At 38.8% G+C, this 8483-nt stretch overlaps 1 long non-coding RNA gene across 1 annotated transcript; it reads right to left on the reverse strand.

Annotated features, from left to right (window-relative positions):
- Window positions 1–4790: 4790 nt before the first annotated feature.
- On the reverse strand, window positions 4791–7310 carry LOC112973058. Its single transcript, XR_003255873.1, has 2 exons — window positions 7222–7310; window positions 4791–4889 (listed from the first exon to the last, which is right to left on the reverse strand). It is a non-coding gene; the product is annotated as an uncharacterized LOC112973058 (long non-coding RNA).
- Between the last annotated feature and the right edge of the window lie 1173 nt (window positions 7311–8483).

Below are 8483 nucleotides of genomic sequence, written 5' to 3' on the forward strand. Positions count from 1 at the left end.
AATAACCCCATGCACCAGTACAGGTTGGGGGTGGACCTGCTGGAAAGCAGCTCTGCGGAGAAGGACCTGGGAGTGCTGGTGGACACCAAGTTAAGCATGAGGCGGCAATGTGCCCTTGTGGCCAAGAAGGCCAATGGTATCCTGGGGTGCATCAGGAAGAGTGTTGCCAGCAGGTCAAGGGAGGTGATTCTCCCCCTCTACTCAGCCCTGGTGAAGCCACCCCTGGAGTACTGCGTCCAGTTCTGGGCTCCCCAGTACAAGAGAGATGTGCCCTATTTCATCTGACCATACCTAACCCATGAGAGTCTTGCTTCTGTCTGAGGTAAATCTACTCCCTGTTGGCTATATGCTGCCTTTTATTTGAGACAGCCCTCATATTCTTGTCCTAATACTCCTACCAGTAGCTATAATGTAACATCAGACCCCTTTCAGAGATGAGACTGTGGGGGAGAAATTTACACTGCAAGTTGGTCTATCAGTGTTCATGTTACATAAATTTAAGCTCCAGCACACAAATAGTTCTGGGCAAGCAAATTGGATACTACTGTAGGCTAAGACTGTCATAAAACAGTGGGGCTGCAAAAGCTCTCTGTTGTTGATCCATTATCTACAAAAATAAGAGCAGTAGTTCTTTTTAGACTCTCACAAACTAGCTCTTTTAGGCCATAGTTTGACATTCAGCAATAGCAGTGCTTACTTCTCTGTGCCATACCCTCTTCTGTGACAGCACAGGAGCTTACAGAGTTGTGTCATGAACCATGTTACATTCTCCAATCTAGTTGCTGTGCAGCTACACACACATGCTGGCCCAGCAGAGGTGGATAGTGTGGAGTCAGAGTAGCATGGGGATAGATGGCTGAGGTCAAGTGGAGGACATGCCAATGTGACTGCTAAAAAGCTGTTCATTTAATTACTCTTGGACTCACTGTGACACCCCTCTGAATTAGAGTGCCTGGGCCTGGTTTAGCACTACCTTGCACCTTCTGTAGTCATTTACATGTTAATGTAAATTTACAGTAAAACACTACCGTCTTCATCTGGAAATGCTGATGCCATTTTGCACAGATATAAATGATCATACCAGGTTCAACTTAGTAGAGGACTGTGCAACTGAATTTTTTATCTGTGCATAAAAATACTTCCTGGCAGTGGGAGAACTATACCAGCAAGACTTCTCTCTCCAGTGCAGAAGTAGCTTATACTAACAGCAGAAGTTCTTTAAAGATCTTTCCTATACAGAATAAAGGCTATTTTGCTGATATAATGCCAACTACTCTAAGACTTTTTTGGTTTATGTCAGTTGGAGCGATTTTTCTCATGCTCCCATCAAAACCAGTCACGTTTTACACATTTCAATCTGTAAGGGCAGCTGAAGCTTCTGCACAAAAGGGAATCTAATCTGCTATATGAGATGTAATTTCCTTCTAGGAGGATGAATGAATGTATAACTTAAAACGAGATGTCATCCACTGGCTACTCCCTGTGTAAATGTACTCAAGTTAGCTTCCTTATGTTGCCATAAAGTCTGAATCCAAGAAAAATACAAGGTAACTTATCTTATGCATGACATTTGAATTTGCTTCATTTATTTTGCTGCCAAGTTTTTATCTCAGGTCTCTCATGAAAAAAAAAAAGTTATTTATCAATGGAATTCCTTCTAATCTGTTATCACACACATGCAGCAGTCATCTAAGAACTGGATTTATGAAAAGATTGGCAGCTTATCCTCTTTTTGGACAATCACTAACCACTGCTGCTAGTAAACAAAGATCAGTTTTTTGTAAGCACTTGGTATATTGCACCACTTGGAAAGAACAGAGAAAATGAAAGCAAAAAAGAATCTCTTGTTATCTGTTTTTAATATACAGATATAATTCCTTCATTCTCATATTTTTCCTTGCACAGAATGTGCTCTGGATTGAGTCTGGACTGATATCTGACATTGTATTGTACTCTGTTAAATTGTCACTGATTTAATCTTTTAAAGCCTTTTTGTATGCAGACATTAATGAACCCATGAAAACTGATCAGTAAATAGCATGAAAGGCAGAGCAGTTGTTTTAAATTGTTACTTTTTCCTAATGGTTGTTGTTGCTTTGGTATTATTTAAAAAACCTTCAAAACACTGAGAAGTAGGGTTTAAGATGTTTTCAATCAGTGGTGTTTAGCTTTTACGCTTAATGAGCTGGTATTTGCATCCCCCAAGCACTGCCCTAAAGTCTGTTTTAGGAGCCTCCGAATGTATTTATTTTAACAACAGTGAAAAAAAAAAAACTTCTTGCAGAAGGAAAGCCTAGTCAAATGCTTGCCTAATTTGAACCTGGAGTATTCAGGCTAAAGGAAATGCCTTTCTTTTTCCAGTGTGTGCCTGATACTTTGTAATACCTGACTGACCATAGCTTTCAAACTTCTTAAGCTATGAACTCTCCAGAGGTTGAGACATTATTAACTCCTTAATTTGGGGTTTTATTTTGATTTTTTTTTTCGGTATGGAAGGTGAACAGTTCTAAAATCCCTGAAAATGTGTCTCCCTCTAAGAGTTACTTAATCCACAAACAGCAGAGAGTATTATCAGTGCTAAAGCTTGTTTAAGGCCTTGTCTTCACTGAGAATTTGGCCTAATTTTAGCTGTCAGTGGACAGCTGCTGAGCACCATACAAGTGCCAGTCCAAATGAGGTACACCATTGTAAGCCATTATTTTTACCTGAGAACCTGTCTTGATCTGAGCAAGGCGTAAACTTGTGCAGTACAAAGAGTGGATTTTCCTGCCTCCTCTAAGGTTTGCTGGGATGCAGTTATGCCAGGGGCTGAAACTGGGGCAGTTCTCCATTGTAGATAACACTATCAATAATATATTTGTACTTTAGACTTTTTGGACAGCAAAATAGAGCATTGTTTTGAAATTCTGAAGTGTGGATAGCAGTTTGCAAGGGGTGGACTGGTTTTGGTTGGTCCTCAGTTTGCAGATTTAAATAGTGAAATGGGAGATCAAAGGAATGTCCCTAAATTCTTTGTATGAAAGACTTACTTCCTGCTACCCGATTGTAATAGGGTAATGCAAAGTATATATCTATATTTTAATTGCCCTTCATTAGAATACAATGATGCATTCTTAAAATCCTTAGATCTCAGATTCCTCTGGATGGCATAGGGAGGTCTGACATTTATGCATCAGCAAATTCAATAAGACCTTTGGTGCTGAACTTTGGTATGATATTTAGATTGACAGGGTGAGTGCAATTGATATTCCTAGCGCTTAAAATATTTAGGTGGAGGGCACCAAGCCTGAGGCAAGGAATATTCTATGGGATAAAATCTGCTTCTGCTGTCTAGAAGCCTTTCTTAACTCCTTGTGTTGAAGCCATATTGGAACTTAAGTAAGACAACCTCACCCATTGTAGTTATTTCACAAAAGCCATTAATTTGTCTTAACAATGTATGATGTTTCAACTGAAATAGTTAAAAGGCCTAATTTTCCTTGTCTGTGAATACACACATTGTCTTAGGAAGAGGAGAAAAGAACAGCTTACTCATTTTCCTTCATGAGAGTGTCATGTAACTAAAAAACCCTAACTCAGAATGATGGAGGGACAGAACCTTTGGGGTATTTTTTCTTATACTTTTTTTCCCCCTGTTCTCTTCTCCTTTGTTTCTGTTCACTGTCTTGAACATTCAAAATGAAAAGAAAAGACTTTTCTGACTACACTGAAACAAAAAACCTAAACCAGATTGTAGAAAACTCACTAGAAGCCCTGGAGTTTCTTCCTCCCTTTTAATCTTTGCAAAGTGCTATGTGAAATCACATCACAACTTATGCAGACTTCTGTAACATGCACACCCTGAAAGAAAAGAGATTCTGCAAGGTGGCCAAGCTCAGGTTGTAGTCACAAGATTTTTATTTAGCTGAAGGAGACTCATGCAAGAGGGCTATAACTGGCTTATGTTCATGGTCACTACCATACTGATAAATATGTTTTTGTACTTTGAATACATATGACGTATATGCTTGTCCTTATAAATACATTTCCCTATGATACTATTCCCCCCTGCAAAAGGTACCCCATCTTTTCCTTCTGTTTATTCTTTCTTTCACTTCTTTTGTCACTTTTTTCCCCATGAACTATGTTCTCCACATTGGTTTCAGTGATCATATTTTCTCAAAATTAATATTCTAAATTTTTTAGATTTATATTGGCTTTACTCCTATAAATTTTTTCTCAGATACCTTTACATCTAAAGTAAGTAAATATGACCAACAACTTTTCTGGTTACATAGAATGCACATTGATAAAATAAAATGTTACCATATTACAAATGTTATGCAATTGCAAATTATGTCAGGAAATAAACAGGGATGGATTCCAGTTTCTTTAAATTCAGTTTGAATTTAGGTACAAATTTAAATTTAATTTGAAATGTATATTTAAGTTAATAGTACTGAACAAAATCATCAGTGATCTGCTGAAAACTATATTAAAAACACAAAGTACTACTTTTTTTTATTATAAACCATATGGAGATCAGTGTACTTGTCTGTTTTGGCTTTTTTGGGGTGGAGGATTTGGTGGGAAGTAAAAGAAGATTGTTAAGACAAATTTTTTTTTTTTTTTTGGGGGGGGGAGAGGGGGGAAATCACCCTGAGAGTTACTGCTGTCAAGGTGTATGCATTCTTTGACATTTTTTCTCCACCCGTTGTCAGGAATTCTGTAATCTAAAATCATGTCTTTATTTTTTCCTGTAAATTTGAAAGTATAGCTCTTCAGGCTGAAAAGAATTTCTTGAAAACAGGTAATTTGACACTAAGTTGTATTTCTCAGTCAGACAGAAAACATCATTCTAGGATGCATGAAGTGCTCCTGTTCCATTCCTTGGGTTAGTCTTGGAAATGCTGAAAAAAAAATAAAAAATCAGTGTCTGCATTAACTATTCTACTGCTGGTCATTTTTGCTGAATCATTCAGCTGGTATTCTAACCCTGCAGTCTGAACATGATTTCCTGGGTGCAACAGGGCTCCACTGACAGCTGCATAACAATAAAAACTTCCAGTTTCATATTTATATTAGCAGAATTATGCTATTCCAAAGACTAAGCATGAGGAAAACATAAAAACCTGACAGAATGTAATGTAACCTAAAGAACATCAGCTACTTAGCTATTCTCATCAATTTGTGTATTTAATTAATTAAAATACTACAGCAAAGTTCTGTTCTAGCTTCCCATCTTGCGCAGAAGGGTGTCATAGGAATTCTGCCACTTTTCCTCCTAAGTCACACCTTGCTTTCTCCCTTCTTTATCCTATTATTCTCCCCTCTGCACTTCATTTTCCTTCTTTTTCATCATCCATGTATTCCCTTCATTCATTTAAAACCTGACTTAAGGATATTTTTCAAAAGATAACCGGCAACATTTTTTTTTTAATCTTTCTACGAAAGTACTTGAAAATGGTAAAAGTTATCTCAGTTCTCAGTAAGAGTATTCAATCTCCTTTCTACTCTCATCATAAATAAAAAGATTCTTCCTCTGTATAGTTAATAATCTTCCCTCTTCTGAAAGGGTTCTTCCTCACACCTAAGCAGCTTCTTAACATAACCAAAGAACATTTTCTACTCTAAAGTTGGTTGTGTCTATCTAAAAGCTCTTCCTTTTTCTCCCTCCACCTTTTCTACCTTTGTAATTTTATAGGATGGCACTTTCTGTCCTCCCTCTTTTCTGCTTTCTCACTCTATAGCTTTATTTCTACTTTAAAGTTTCGCCAAAAGAGCAATGTTATGCAAAAGTGCAATCCCCCACACCTCTAACAAGACAGAGGTACTGAAAAAAAGTCTTAGAATAACTACAGCTGTGCTTTTAGAAAAGAAAGAAAGTCACTTTGCTAGTGGAACACACTCTGTTGAGGAGACTATACTGCCAAGAAACTGAGTTACCACCAGCAGTTTAGTTCTGCAAGTATGTACTGACAAATTCTTTTGTGTTTAAACCTGGTGTCTATTTTCAAAAATCCAGGAAGACATTTTCTCTTTTGCTTCTCTCATTCTTTTTCTACATGTGCTTATTCTTTTGCTGTGTGACTGCACTTTTAATATATATATATTTTTAAGAAGGGTATGGAAGCATTACACAAGATGCCCAGTGCAGTGTTTTCAGTGAGTCCACTTTAGGTTTTGAGATTAGAACAATTATGAAGTTTTAGTCTGACTTCATATGAAGGCCTCTGACTGTTACAGAAATGCATATGAAAGATATCAGTAAAAATAATATAATTCATCTTGAAAAGGGGTACAATCTACTATCAAAATCCGCTAATAATCCATCTATTGCAAGTGCCAGACCTGCTCCCCCTAAAGTAATATAATGGAAGAAAAGATCAAATAAAAAGTGCATGGAGATCTACCAGCATTTTTGATGTAACTGCTTTTTTCCATCAAAAGGGTATTGTATGATCCCAAATTTAAGGGCACCTTTCTGAAGAGAACATAACTACATCAACATTATTTGAAAAAGCAACAATTTGTGCATGTAATGTGTGTATTTATGCATGCAATTCAGGCAAGCATACTACTTTTACAGCTAATCTATTTATGCAAGCAGATAGCAGGCACACGAGTTTTACTGTAAATGGCTACTTTGGGGTAGTCAATCAAACAACTCCTGAGAGGGCAAAATAAATAATGACAACTCTTTTCRAAATGTGTAATCTAACCCCTTTCAACTATGCTGCTTTGTATACAGCAATTATAATAGACTTCAAAATATATCAATAGCAGGCTAATTGAAACAGGCAGTAAAATATGGATTTTATATTTTGGAATTTTGTTAAAACAGGTGCACTTTTATGGTTTTTTTTTTTTGTACTGTTTCCTCAGTCTGCTTTTAGAAGGAAATTTCAAGTGTATTTCCTAAATTATATTTTACATTTATTACCAGTCTGAAATGTAAAGTGAAGACATTTTAAAATAAATATTTGCATTTAAATTAAAACCGTGCAGGATTATTTTTTCCTCCATCTTTTACAACGCCAGTCCCCAGTACGAAGACAGGAGGATTAGTTTACAGCTGGACACGCTCGAAGCCAGAGAGGCGGCGCAGCCCGTCCCCGCGCGAGCGCCCCTCAGCGACGAACGCCCATCGCTCACCCCTAACGGTCACCTCACAGTGCTACCAGTCGACAAGAAAAAAATCACACCCAAGCAACACGCCGCGCGAGGCACCTTAAAAATCACCTTGCCCCAGCTGCTCGCGCGTCTGATTGGCTGGGACATGGTAGCTTCTTCCTATTGGCTACTGAGATAGGCCACTTTCACGTCTGGAGGAGCACGCTCCTGCAAGTGCTACGGTTTCAGCGTAAAGGCGTTCTGGTGTCGCGTTGTTGGTCTTAGGAAGCGGAAGTGACGGAAGGAGGTCCCGGATGTGGCTGCGTGCGCGCTCTGTGGGGTTCGGCCATAGTTGTCATTGCCGGCTCCGCTAGGGACGCCGGTGGGTGTGTGCGCAGCTCGTGCTGGCCTGGTCGCCCGCTGAAGCAGGCGCTGGGGGGCAGCGGGTGAGAGTGGCTCCGAGGTACCCCGGCTTCTTCAGCGACTCGCGGGGGGAGGTGCCAGCACCGGGGGTGTACGCGGCGGGTGGGCGGTGCTCCCGGGGGGGCGGTTTCTTTTTCTCCGGCGTTTCTGTGAAGTGTTTTAGGAAAGGCAAACATGAGGGGCTACATGTGCGGAAAGCTTAAGGTCATAAGAGTGTTCTAGTGATGAAAGAGCTTATGTTTCCCCTAGAAACGCGTTGAAAAAGGAAAATTAAACTTACTTTATGTAGTTATCCGAGTAATGCTTCCTCCCTCTCTGCCCCCGAGTTGTTTGTCGAAAAGTAGTACGTAAACAAGAAGCGGACTTTCTTTTTCCTGTGTGCAGTGAACCAGTTTTGCAGGATGAGCACTGCAAATGAAGTTAAGCCAGAAGATGCTAAACCGGTATCTGAAAAAAAAAAATATTATTGTGAAGTGAGTAAATTTCTTGATATCTTTTCAGAATATAGGCTAAAATACGAGTTTGTGGTATTAAAGACTATGCTCATAGAAATTTGTGCGGTACTAACTTAGCTGCAGTGCAGCAAACTTGTATGTGAGAGATGCTGTTAATGTGGAGAAGAACTTTGCCAGCCCCTGTAAGAACTAGTTATCTATGGTGTGGTGAATTCAGCTGTCACAAATGCAGTATTGTAGTCCTTACTTGCTAGCTTTTAAATCTGTGTTAGGTTTTTATGACAATTTTAAAGGCTCTCTCATCTGTAGAGGATGAAACTCTGAGTCATAATACGTTTTTGTAAATCATATTATTCTAGGGGGTTTTGTCTGACCTATTAAATATGTGGGCAGTAGATCAAGAAGAATAGACGGTACAAGTGTGTAGTAGTATTTTAGTTGAAGATGGTAAGAAATATCTGTAGATCTGTATCTTATATTAATTGTTCTGACTGTTATTTCTAATGGAGTGCA

Source organism: Apteryx rowi, unplaced genomic scaffold, assembly GCF_003343035.1.
Source record: "Apteryx rowi isolate R43461 unplaced genomic scaffold, aptRow1 scaffold_1152, whole genome shotgun sequence".
NCBI classification, from domain to species: Eukaryota; Metazoa; Chordata; class Aves; order Apterygiformes; family Apterygidae; genus Apteryx; species Apteryx rowi.